The sequence below is a fragment of the Folsomia candida genome, unplaced genomic scaffold, assembly GCF_002217175.1.
Source record: "Folsomia candida strain VU population unplaced genomic scaffold, ASM221717v1 Fcan01_Sc011, whole genome shotgun sequence".
NCBI classification, from domain to species: domain Eukaryota; kingdom Metazoa; phylum Arthropoda; class Collembola; order Entomobryomorpha; family Isotomidae; genus Folsomia; species Folsomia candida.
Window position 1 is genome coordinate 1,209,440 of NW_019091203.1, and position 13,366 is coordinate 1,222,805.

General features: G+C 34.8%; 2 long non-coding RNA genes across 2 annotated transcripts; both read left to right on the forward strand.

Annotated features, from left to right (window-relative positions):
* The first annotated feature begins 4,711 nt into the window (after window positions 1-4,711).
* LOC118436937 lies at window positions 4,712-6,663 on the forward strand. The gene is made up of 2 exons (XR_004835796.1): window positions 4,712-4,835; window positions 6,132-6,663. It is a non-coding gene; the product is annotated as an uncharacterized LOC118436937 (long non-coding RNA).
* Window positions 6,664-11,028: 4,365 nt separating this feature from the next.
* LOC110855008 lies at window positions 11,029-12,174 on the forward strand. Its single transcript, XR_002548400.2, has 2 exons — window positions 11,029-11,307; window positions 11,839-12,174. It is a non-coding gene; the product is annotated as an uncharacterized LOC110855008 (long non-coding RNA).
* Window positions 12,175-13,366: the final 1,192 nt, after the last annotated feature.

Below are 13,366 nucleotides of genomic sequence, written 5' to 3' on the forward strand. Positions count from 1 at the left end.
TATATATCTCTCGCTTCTGGAGCGCGTGAAGCCGTTTGGTTACGACGATTTCTAGAAGAATTAGGATTCCCACAAGAGTCCCCAAAAATAATTCATGTTGACAACCAGAGTGCAATAAAATTGGTCAAAAATCCAGAGATGCACTCAAGATCCAAGCACATCGATGTCCGGTACCACTACACAAGAGAGCTAGTTAGTACAGGACAGTTGGCAATTGAATATGTACATACCAGTGAACAAATTGCAGATGGATTAAGTAAGCCACTACTGAAGACCCAGCATTTCAAGATGAGACAAGATCTCAGTATGGAAAGAAATGAGACAAAGAAGAGCAAGGACAACCCAACTAAAGTAAAGAGAGGTCCCCTCCAAGCCAACTTCTCACTGATGAGCCTTCTCACCATCCTTCTTATGTTTATTACGCAAGCTTGTGGGGTGACACATCAGAATGCGATCCCTTTACTATGGAAAAAGAGTCCAATCCCAGTTACAACGGGATATAACCAAGTCCACTTGCTCGTCAAATTCATGAACCCGTGCGAAATTTTAACACAGGATCTACTCCATAAGGATTTAAGTGCCTATGCAACCGAGAAATGTAACAAAATATACGACGAAATGTTCCTCGATGAGCTAGAAAAAATGTGCCCTAAAAGAAAATTCTCCGATCATATTAATTCGCGACATACCAGAGAGATTGGACGAAGAGTGAAGAGAGTCCTCCCATTACTTGCAGTTGGAGTAATAATTGGTGTGACTGTCCTTGTAGCCGGCTTATCAGTTGGTGGAGCAATCAATTCGTTTGTTCAAACTGGAAGAATCTCTGCTTTGCAAGGAACAGTAGCGGAACAAAGAGAGATGCTGGATGAATTGGAACGTCGCGTGGAAATATCGGAAAGAGAGATTGAGAAGCTTAAGGTTAGCCTAAATGCTACACTAGAACAGCTTCAGCTACATCAGCTTGATCACGACGAACTCAAGGGAAAATCCATTGACACCAATTTCGCAATTGCCTACCTTACCAGTCGCCTCATGATAGGTAGAGAAATAATTAGAGAAGCAACAAGACAGTGGCGGCGAGGAAAAGTTTACGCACCACTAATGGATTTCTTTAATTTCACGTTACCCTGTGGTGATGCTTGCCCAGTCAGCTTCGCACAATCTCAAAAGTGCGAAATATCAGATGACAGAACCAAGCTGTATGTGGACTTCACAGCAACTGAAATTAACAAAGATTTGCAACTCATCGAGGCAGACTCCTTCGATCTCAAAGTTGAAAGGAAGAATGAAACCTGCGTTCTAAAGTACAAGGGACCCCATAATGCCATCCTTTCTACGAAAGATGACTGCGTATACTCCATCAATGTTAAGGAGCCTACAACCCCCGACCTAATTGTTTCGCCCACTCGAGGATGCACGCCAACAGCGAAAACAAAGAACTCCAATCACTTTGACATAGACCACTGTTATGACAAGAACCTTGCTGAACCATGGGATTTTGTACAAATCAAACTACACCATGGACAATATCATATCTACTGCCCTGGGTCCAATATTACCATTGAGAGGAAGCTGCAACAATGCCCTGCTAGCGTGTTCATCCTTCCAATGAATGCTAATTTTAAAATAAATGATATTGAATTTTCAGGAACTGAATCCAGCCTTGTTCACCAAGAGGTAGTCGACCCACTATTCACGATGAAAGCCAACTGGCACTTGCAGCCTAGTTTCAACTGGACCAGTCTGATGATCAATGGTTCCACTGACGAAGGAGGGTCAATCCACTACCACACAAGCAATGAACCAGCCTGGTCAACAATGGAATGGATCTTAACCCTTTGCATACTAATAATAGTTGCTCAAGCCACTCTTTGTGTTTTCCTTTTTCTGAAAAGCCGGCCAAATGTAATTTCGGTTAGGGCAAATCCAGTGGAAACTGCCGATATTGAACTTTAAAAATTGAGGGAGGATGTTAAAATATGCATGTTAACAAAGTTTTCCATATTTATCAATTTTTAAGTTTGTCGACTTTTATGAGGGCTGAGCATTTTCCAACCTTTTTCCCAGGACAAGGGATTAAAAGGGTCCTTTTGTTTTTATGCCTCATTAGAAGGGACACTTCGTTTGAGCATAACTCTGCGTAGTTTGTATGGTCACTTCTGACCACATATTATTACATATGTATGAATGTCTCCTATGTACTGTCAAAACCTTAAAACCAAGTTGTTTAATAAAAATCACCATCAGTCTAAAAATATCTTCCAGCGAGATCATTTTTACTTTCACTATGAACAGTCGAAGAAAATTTTTTTGAAAACCTCCAAGGACCACACCCATCGTGAAGGCGCTGAAGGACAGAGTCCAAAAACATCCACGAAATTCCAGCGGAAAATAGCCTCACAGCTGACATTGTGGATGCAAATTATCCAATGAGTACTCAAACTGAACCTTAGACTTAAGGCTTCGAAACGTAGTACTTGCCACCTCTTGATGATACCCAGAAAGAAAGCCCTACTAAAGAAATGAATGGCTCTCCTCAAGCGGTACGCGCCAAAAAAGTGAAGAGTATTCTTTTAACAAATGAGAAGATTTTCACATCGGGAAAATATTTTAACAAACGAGTTGACCTGATCTAAGCAAAATCGGTCAAAGATATCCTCTGATACAGAGAAAAAGTAAAAAAGTCACATCATCTAGGTTTTGTGATGGTTTTGTCAGGTGGGAGCTAATTTGGGTAATTTCTCTGCATTTTGTTGAAAATGGGGGGAAGGTGGTGGTATCGAATTTCTTAAAAAATGTTTTCGAGTCCGTGGTACATGCCCTAAGTGAGATCCATTTCAATGGAATCGATTTGACCTCTTAGCGGGACTCCGCACGAGCTTATAGTGCAAAAAATGGCCGAAGCGTGCATAAAAAACCAAATTCCGGACTATATCTCCAATTGGAAATGGTCATCCTCCTTTCTGGATTTAAATGCCCGGATTATGAAAAACGGCCAAAGTTAGGGGCAAAGGTGTGTTCTAAGCCATATAGAAGTCTGAAAGCTTCAAACAAATTTTTTGACCACGAAATGGAGCAATTTGTCCACCGATTCCGAGCGTGCTCCGAGGTCTTTAGGCCGCGTCTTCAGCTCTGCATTAATGTTAGGGGAGGAAATTTCGGAAACCAAAAATTGTTTTCTACCTAAAAATTAACTGGCTTTCCATTAAAATTTACTAGAAATTTTTAGCATAAAAACTGTTGAAGCTACAGCGTTTCAATCTAGTAACATATTACTTGGGCCACCTAGTACATATGCGTCTCATAAACCTTCCTTCGCCGTACAGGAAGTTTTCATGTTCGTGTGTAAATATTTGTATTTTTTGTGGTGCTTGAAAGTCAACAAGTTTATAATGCACTGTTTGCACAAACACGGAAAGAATACTATTTGTATGGCATTAAACGTCATAAATTAAGTATATGTCATGAAGTGCATGAGATTAAAATGTGACATAAATAACATATATAAATATTAATTTAATATATTTGGGTCACCGGTTTCAAAATGAAACCGAAGTCATGAATCCCCGTATTAGAACAAGTTTATGAGGCATGTTTTGCACAAATATACAGATTAGGAAAATCAATTTGTGTCGCATTAAACTTCATTAAATACATAATTCATGAAGTTCATGAGATTAAAATGTAAGATAAATAAATAACATACATAATCTTCAATTATGTATCTGTGTAATATTATAGGTAATAATATTTTTTTAAAGCCACCCAATTGAAAATTTGTTTGCAAAGTAGTAAAAACCAATTTTTATGAAACATATCTAATCATGAGAAGTAATGTATCTCCATATTTCGAACACAGGAAATATGGCGTCCTTCTTAAAATTAAATGTAACGCAGAACCAAGAGTTTCGCAAAAATTAACTTTATCGCCTCATTACATATCACCGACTGGTAACTGTTCGGTGACACGCTGTTTTGTCAGAAATTTGGACTTTGATGAATGGATCATCGATTGAACCGGGTGAAAAAATATGTACTAATCGAAATTTACTTAAAAATGCAAGCACATACTTGAGTCTCATACGCGACTGATCATACGCGACTGATCATATGCGACCTCAGTCGCGTATCCTCGGTGTCTTACCGAGCAGTCGACTGCTCGGTAAAACACTGCTTTGTCGGAAATTCGAACTTATCTGAATGCATGAATTAAACAGGACGCAAAAAGGATTTATTTAGCAAATCTAATATTGAAAACGCAAAACTTGCGTCTCGTGAACTTTAATGCTCAATAGGGGATGTTGTCATGTTTACATTTGCATTGTTTGAAAGTCTGTTTTCCAAAATGCATAAACCGTGACAAAATAATACTTGTATGGCGTTAAACTTCATGTACAACATTAAACGAATTAGATCATAAAGTTGATGAGATTAAAATATTAAGTAAATACGTAAATTATACAATTTTAAATGACGTACATATTTAATTTATTATTATAATTTTTTGATGCGATCATCATTAAAAAAAAGTTTTACATCAGTTTGAAACTAAATTTTTAGCATATCTGGTCACGAGAAGTCATGAATCTCCGTATTCCCGACAAAGGAAATGTGGTGTATTGTTAATCAATTAAAGTCATTTGCGTCTCAAATGCTCGTTTTATTCACCTTGCCATAAACTCGGGTCATATTCAGTCGAGTAATCAGTCACGAAGAGGATTTCATATAATCTCCAACTGTAAAATACAGGCTTACTCATAATTTCTAGAATTTTGTAGGAAAGTTTGGCAGCAAACATGAGATTGGTGGTGATTTTCGTTTTTCTCGTGGTTCTGGTAGATGCATATTTTTTAACGAACATGTTCATCTAATCAGGGCTTTCTAATTAATTAGTCAATCTAATTAATTATTTAATTAAATAGCATGTTTAAGCTAATTATTAATTACTAATTGACATTAAGTAGTACTACCGAAGTTAATTTTAATTACTAATTAATTAGAAAATCAGTAAAAATCAGCAATTAATTGGTCAATGTTGTAATTAATTAACTAATTAATTCGCTTAATTAGCAACCTGAGTCTAATTACTAATTACCAATTAATTAGATAGAATATTTTCCTCTTAATTTTCAATTACTAATTAATTGGAAAAGCAGCTAATTAAAAAGCTCTGCATCTAATTTAAATCAATTAAACCTTATTAATCAACCTCATTAACCTTAAAACCTTATCAACCTTAAAACCTTATAAATTAAACCTTATCATCAATTACTACATTAGATAGATTTGTCAATTGCGAGCAAAGATTCACGCAAATTTGATAATGCATGCCAAGGTTATATCCAATTTTATGTATCTTGTGTGGGGTTGCTAATACTTACTTCTTACTTTGACTACATATTTTTTTTACGTTTTTGGCCATCATGTGTACTCTTAGAACTAAAGTATAAAAATAATACCATGAACAACTCTACCAAAGTGAGTTGATTAGTAATTCTGCGTAATATTAGCTCGGTATTATGTAAAGTCGTGCATTGAATATAATTGGGTTACGATTATGAGTAGAGATGTACATATTTACATATGGCTCTACCGAAATGGTGGTGAATTTGTCACCGAGTGGTTATAAATTTCCTATGGTAAGACATTTGAATCGGTGTTGATGAATTCAAAACCATAGCTGTAGATTCAAATATGTATATATACATACTTATTAGCTACAATCATAACCCAATTATTTTTTATTTATGTTGGCAGCAAATATTTACGGACAGTATAATTTTAATACCGAGGGTGTGGTAACTTTAATACCGAGAAGCCAGTACCTGCGTGATTGATTATACCAGAGTTATAACAATAAGGAGTTCCAACTTTGTAAAAAAATCGATTTTTTCGCTCTTTCACAAAACGCTTTTTTCTCAATTCCGCATGCGATTTCGAAATTTTTTACAATATTTTTTCTTAAAAATAAAATCAAGGTTAAGATAGTTTTATTTTTGGACCAAAGGAGTGAACAAAGAACAAATCGCATCGGAACTGAGAAAAAAGTGTTTTGAGAAAAGAGCGAAAAAATCGAATTTTTACAAAGTTGGGAGTCCCTAATGTATGCCAACTACTCTAATTTATTGCAGGGAGGTGTTCTTGGCCGGGGAATAATTGACGATGGGGAGATTGCGCCAACTGAGATGACCGATGTGGTCCAACCCGACCAGCTGGAGATGATTCAAAGCGGGCCTGGATTACGATGGTGGTTTGGCGGCGAGTGGTGTATTTGCATCTTTGGAAGGTGCCAAACGGGGACTTTTTCCCGCGCAAGAAGTCAGCAACATTGTGATGAACTTAATTCCAACTAAGTGAATCTTAGATTAGATTAATCTAAGATTCCAATTAACTTCTAATGAAAATATTTCAGTCATCAGAACTTAATAAATTTGTTTCCTTTAAGAGTAGGGTACAAAATGAATAATGAATAAATATATTTACTCATTAGTCATTATTGATTTACATATTTTTTATCTCAAATTGGATGGATTTCACAATATACCCCATGTATTCAGGGTAAGATGCAAAGTTAATGCTGAGTAAAATTACTTATTCATTCTATACAACTAGAATTGATAATGAATACAAACTAATTGAGTCATTAAAAAATTTGGGAAATTATTTCCTCACTATTTATGAATGGATTGAATAACGTCTGCATAGATAATTTATTCATTTCCTATTAAACACATTAAAGTGAATACATATATCGTCATGCTCACCTCAAATTGTAACGAGTAACTCATTTAAGTGAAAACTGATCCATTATAAGAAATAACTTTGTTAAAACTAAATCGCCGGTTATTTTCTACACCGTATACAACCTTTTATTATAAATCTGCGTTTTTCGATGGCATACCACAGAGCAGAAATGCCGATACATAAAGCATAAAGAATGAAAAGCATTTTAATCTTGTCCACCCCAATGGGCTCACCTTCCCTGACAAGTTCAACCGAGTTACTTTCTCTCCTATTGAGGATCGCTTTTTGAAAATAGTTTGTATAATTTTTTTCTGGAAATTTTTGTTTCACCTGTTCCTTGTAGAAATATTTGACCTCATTAAGAAATTGATGTCTTTGAAAATTCTTTCCCCAATAAGCTAATACTCCAGCTTCGCTCATGTAGAAAATATTTTCTTCAAAGATTACCCCAAATGGGTTTCTAGAAGTTACCCAAGGCATATGCTCTGTGTATAGGATCTCCTCGTGATTAGAAATTATGAAATATTTTTTGAATACACCAAAGGAAGTTTCCAAGATTTTATGTGTATCTGAATAGTCAATCACGGCAATTATTGAGGGGGGTATATTTTGCGTTTGATTGCTATTAAGTCGCCCATTTAATGATGCCCATCGAGCAAAACTATATACATTCAAGCCCTTTACCCATTGTATTCTTTTCTTGAGCTGGTGTAGCGTTTTTCGAAATTCGGTTGAGTGTTCTTCCACTGCAAGCAATTGTGGGATAATATTTTCTTTCACAGAGCTAATCTCTACAAAATTATTCTCATGTCTAGTGAAGGTTGTGGCACATGAGACAATTGGAATATCTTTTGTTCGTGCTAAATCCTTCAAATTTTGTGGTACCTGGGGCACCCTGTTGGATGTGAAGAAAGAGAAAAATTCACCACTAAAAATACTTCCCACATAGAAAGCATTAAACAGCCAAATTAAAATTATCCAATAGGTCATAAACACGCGGAATCTAGTAATTTTAATTGCCTCCATTGGTTTGATGACAAAATTGGTGCCCTGCAGAAGGAAAATGCTGACAGTCCACATGGCCGGGGCAAACACAAATTTATGATTTTTAAAAATTATCAAGCTAAAGCAACCTCCAAATAATATTAAAATGGAAAATGACAAAACGTCAAAAATCCTTATCAAAGAATGTGCATTTAACTCAATTGGTAAGGTAAAAATTGCAGCGTACACTTTCCTATATTCTATGCCTTGTTTAATCCAAATTAATCTAACAACTGATCCTGGCGTTAAAAAAATGTGTTTTAGCGTTGCCTCATTGTAAACTACATTCGACGCAATGTATCCTATAATGTTTCGCTTTGAATTTATAGCTGTAAAATTCAATCTATGGATTAGTTCCGATACTGGGCAAGATCTTTCTGATGTTCCCAAACCGGAATGTTTTAAACTGCAAGGAATTTTCCAAAACCTACGATATTGCATTGAAGGGAAGTATATGGGATGATGGTTAAAATTTTTTATCAGCTGCTTATAATATTTTGAGAACTTTGAGAGGGTCGTGTCTTTCACGGGAAACAACTTTGTAATTAAAATACTCCTATCGTTCTGATCGCTTATCTGCTGAATAGGAGTGCAGGTATAACACACAATTGATAAAACACGCGAGGTTATGTTGCTGTGTAAAAGGATGGATGTCAGTCTAAAATCATAATTGGAAGAGAAATAAAAATTAAATAGGCGATGCAAACCGCCTGGGTAATGGTCAAGGATTATGATGTAGTCTGGATCTTCATTGAATGCCGCAATTCCCCACATCAACAATAATGGATTCACTGGTGGAGAAATAATGACGATTTGACAATTTGAAAAAATCCGACCCGAGTAATTTTCTTTGAATGGGAAATTCTTAATAATTCCTTCCCCATCCAATTGGTTTACGTCGGCTCTAATGTATCTGTTTTTTGGATAACTTAAGTTTTCCATGACAAAATTAACGTTTAGAAGGTGATTTTGATGTTGAATTTGGTTAGAAATAATGTCCCAACTTTTGAAATCTTTGCTCTCGTAAAATACTTGGATTGTGCAATAATTCAGTGTCTTTATAAATGAGGTCCAGGTTGCAGGTGATGAGACTTGTTTATCATTTCCTATCGATGCGTTAAATTTATTAGAGAAAATTAACAATAATAGGATAAGTCGAGTTTTACACATTTCAAGGTTTGGATGAAACATGCACACAAATTTGTAATCTAAACTCCAAATGAAGGTATTTTTGATTTCGAATATTAATTTCGAATATAATAATTCAAAGAATTCAGTTTTTCTTATAAATCGAAGAACTTGCATAGGGTCTACCATGGTCGAAATTTAACAAGTAAATATACGAACAATCGTGCAAATTGATTGGGTAATGGTTTTTATACTTATATAAGTATTTCTTGGTAAATCCTGCAAACTAATTTAGATAACGATAATGGGTTTCCATATAATAAGGAAGTTTATGTTTTGCTACAGCACTAAGCCATCGTAATATCCATGCCCATTTGTGAAATGTTATTACAACAACATAAATAAGATATCAACAGAGGGGTAAAGAGAAACAAGTTTTTATAAGAAATAAATAGACAAAAAAGTATTTCTGAGAAAATACACACGTGTGTAATTATACAAATTCTTATGAAACCATTCACATATGTATACGATTGGCAAATTAGAGTAATTGTAACAGGAAATGAGTCTAGAAAGTTATGTTATATAAAAACAGATTAAATATATTCAGGTTAAAAATTTAGGAACTGGTGGTCTCCAGTTCCATGGGACGCAGCGACACGAGAGAGGTATGTATCTTAAGTATGGAGAGATCCACTTAAGTCTTGCGGTGATGGTGACGAACGTGCATAAATAATTTCCTCACAAATAATTTTATGTTGTGGATAATACTATTACACGTTAAATATGTCAATAAATATGCCACATAGTAAGGTATAGATTTTGAGAAATTTAGCACATTCTTGATTCACGGCCCAACTTGTATTGGTACACATTTATGTACATGGTTGTGACACATTTGGCGATACATACAAATATAAAAATTATAAGCTTTGCAGAGTGTGTTTTTTAACCTTAATTAGTACGAAATCGAGATGCCACAAGTTCGTACTTCGTCCTGCACAACCAAAGCAATGTTACTGATTTACATAAGTATGTAGGTATAATCACAAGTCCAAGATCAAAGATTATTTACGAGTACATACATATGTACGTATTTAGTTTGCTTGTTCTGTTGCGAACAAATTTGACTTTGAGGAAGACAGCTTGTTGAACTTTTCACTATTTACATATGTAAATATGTACATGTGTCTGTTATCAAGTTTGCCCTGAACTTCGTCCAAGCATCGGGTGATGGTTATGTAAATAATGAATTTATTATGTTAATACATACGTACGTACATACAAATTTATCTACATTTAGTCATGAGAAAATAAATGTCTGGCACACTCTAAAAAATGATGCTATCATATCGAAAGGTGTATCACTTTGAAATCTAAATTAAGTATACTATGCTAAATCCAACGTAACGGTAATTTAATGAATAATAAGGTTTGCTTTTGAGTTAGCATAATTTACTCAATTTTCAATTGGGAGCGCATTTACTGTACAAAATGGTGACATTATTAAGTAGCGTTAGCTACTCTTGTGATCGTTTTGTCCGTCCGGCCGTCTGTCCGTCTATAAGCAGGATATCTCCAGAACGAGTCAACATAACCAAACCCCGTTTTCGCCATTGTGCTTCTAATTTTTAATTCTCGGTCGGGGTCAAAATGGGGTCAATGGGACCACACCCCACTGCGCCAGGGGGTGTGGTCCAGATTAAATTTATCCTCAATTTTCATGTGGGGTGTCATTTTAAAGGAAATTTCATCACGAATTCAATGGCGTTAAAATTTTTGACCCAGTGAACGTGAGGACTAGGTCAAAGGTAAAAAAATACATAATTGTCATGTGGGGTGTCATTTTGAAGGAAATTTCACTGCGGCTTCAAGAACGTTAATATTTTTGACCTCATGACTTTGAGGACGACGTCAACAGTCAAAAGTACATGATTGTAAGATATTGTGTCATTTTATAGTGCACTTTGATCATTCATACTTTTTTATATCCGTTTGTAAGGGTTTATTTTTAAGAGTGCAAGCTATCAAAGAATACTGACGCTGTGTGTTCTTGTCGTGTAACGCCCAAAAATCCAGAGTTCTTCTATCCACCCAATTTCGACATTTCATTGGCCTGGAACGTGGATCTCAGCGTTTCATAATTTACGAACTAAATATGCATCTCTCCTACAAATAAACTGTTGATCCATTAATTTTGCGAAGTTCAATTAAGAGTTCAACCTCTTATAAAATTGTTAATTTTAATAAATGCTCTCAGTGTCAAGCAGACTATTCTAACTTAAGCAATAATTTCATAAACATAAGAAATAATTTTAAGAAATAATTAAGCTCGACAATTTTAAGAAACAAAACTAATTCTCAAAAATCTTTTGGGTAGATAGGAATTTGGTAAATGTTTTGAAATATTTATTATTTATGTAATTTGCCTCGATTTAGTGCAATTTTATGTGGAGTATTTTTTAATTGGTTAAATACGTATTATTTTTCATTTTTATACAAAAATTTATTTTTTCATCTAACCGAAATTTTGACCGATTTTAAAAATTCGAAAACATTTTAACAATTTCTTAGTTATTAGCGTTAATTAATGATCACAAGAATAAATTAATAATTACATCATAAAATATTAAGCAATATGCATAAATTCTATTGCATGATATTAAATAATAATTAATTAACCATATCCTGCGTTAAAAAATATTTCGAAAATATTTCGAAATATTTATATTTAAAAAGGTCTTTAAATTTTTCTTTAAAACGGTTAAATATTTTGTTTAAATGAATTTTTGAAATCGTAAGAAAACACACTTTACGGGCTTTTGGGCGAATAAAGTGTAAAATAATTTTGTTTCACAAATCACATCAATCCCTGCAAATGCTAAAGATAAAAAAAACCTGAAATATTTTTCAAAATTCCAGATTTCCGCGTACAAAATGGCAATATTGGTCCGGCTTGTGGGTCTTCTCTCACTTCTGATTTTATTCACCAGCCTTCTTACTGTGGAGTCCACCATAATTTGCATTTGTGCAGCTGCCAAGTGTAACAATGAAACTGATACTTGGAGTTGCCAAAGTACTGGGGGCACCTGCCAATTTGTCAACCAACAATGCGGTTTTCGATGCCAGGAAGGCTTCCTGGATGTCTGTGCCTCCGTCTAAAAATTGGGCCGCTGATTACTACACAACTTGTGTTAATCTATTAAATAAACAATCAAATTCAATAAAGTCTTAAATTTGCGTGAAGTAAACAAAATATCTAATTTTAAGTACATATTTATTTATATAGCTATATACGTACTTATTCTATTGGGACGTTCGTAAACTTCAAAATGCAAAGTGGGTGCTCAGGGCAACCTGGAAAATAATAAATAAAGGTTGATGGCTGTTCAATAAATAAAAAATAAACCGTAGTAACGTTAGAAGTAGCTCACCCTGTCATAATAATTTGCATTTAACTTTCCACCTAAGGTAGGGAATAGGCCGACAAAATCGATGATAACTCGCATAGATTCTTGCACCAATGCTGCAATATAAACGGAAAAATATTTTTAAGAATCCGGAATTAGTTTGCACCACTAGTGCAACATTAGCGAAAAACGGGATGCATAATTTTGAAAACTTTGAAAAAATTGTATCATACAATTTTTTGGGAAATTTTTTTATCATACAATTTTTATTTCGTTTAAGCTTGAAATGCGTGGGCATGAAGTATTTTTTCCGATTTTATGTTGCTTGTACAAATTTTGAAATTTTTAAAATTTTCAAAAATGCAACAAACCAAAATCGTAGTAAACCACTTCGTAAAACGGAATTATGATGGACTCCGTAATGGAGAATCTGTATTTTCTCATATGCCAGAAAAATGTCACGGTGAAAATGGGAGTTCTCGCTCACGGATTTCGTCATAATTTCGTTTAAACTGAGCATTATGAAAAATCCTGAAACACGTGTCTAATTATTTATCTAAGGCTACATAATTATCGTCGTTTCGTCAAAATCGGGGCGAGACCGCTGGCGTCATCGCATTTTTAGAGATCCCGTACTATATAGTGGCGGTGGAGCACGTTGACCTAAAAATGGTCAAACATAATTCTAGAAATCTCTAATTTTGATATAATATCCTAAATATATCCAGCCACAGGTATTCGCCAACAAAGAAGACTGAAGTCCATTGTCCACCTCGTATTTATCTTTTGTCATCACGCCCGCCATTACTGCTTTACCGGAAGACTTTGCAACTTCATGGGTAATTATCTCCTAGCTGAATCGAAATTTTCTTAACGTTTCTACTGTTTCACAAACCTGGAAGTATGTATTTATACAAATAGCCCAAATTTTTTTATTGCGTGAAGATAAGGGTTGAATGTGAGGTTTTCGTTTTTCAGCGACAAACTGAATTTTTTTTAGATTTCTTCCTTGATAGTCATTGCATTATCGATTGGCCTAA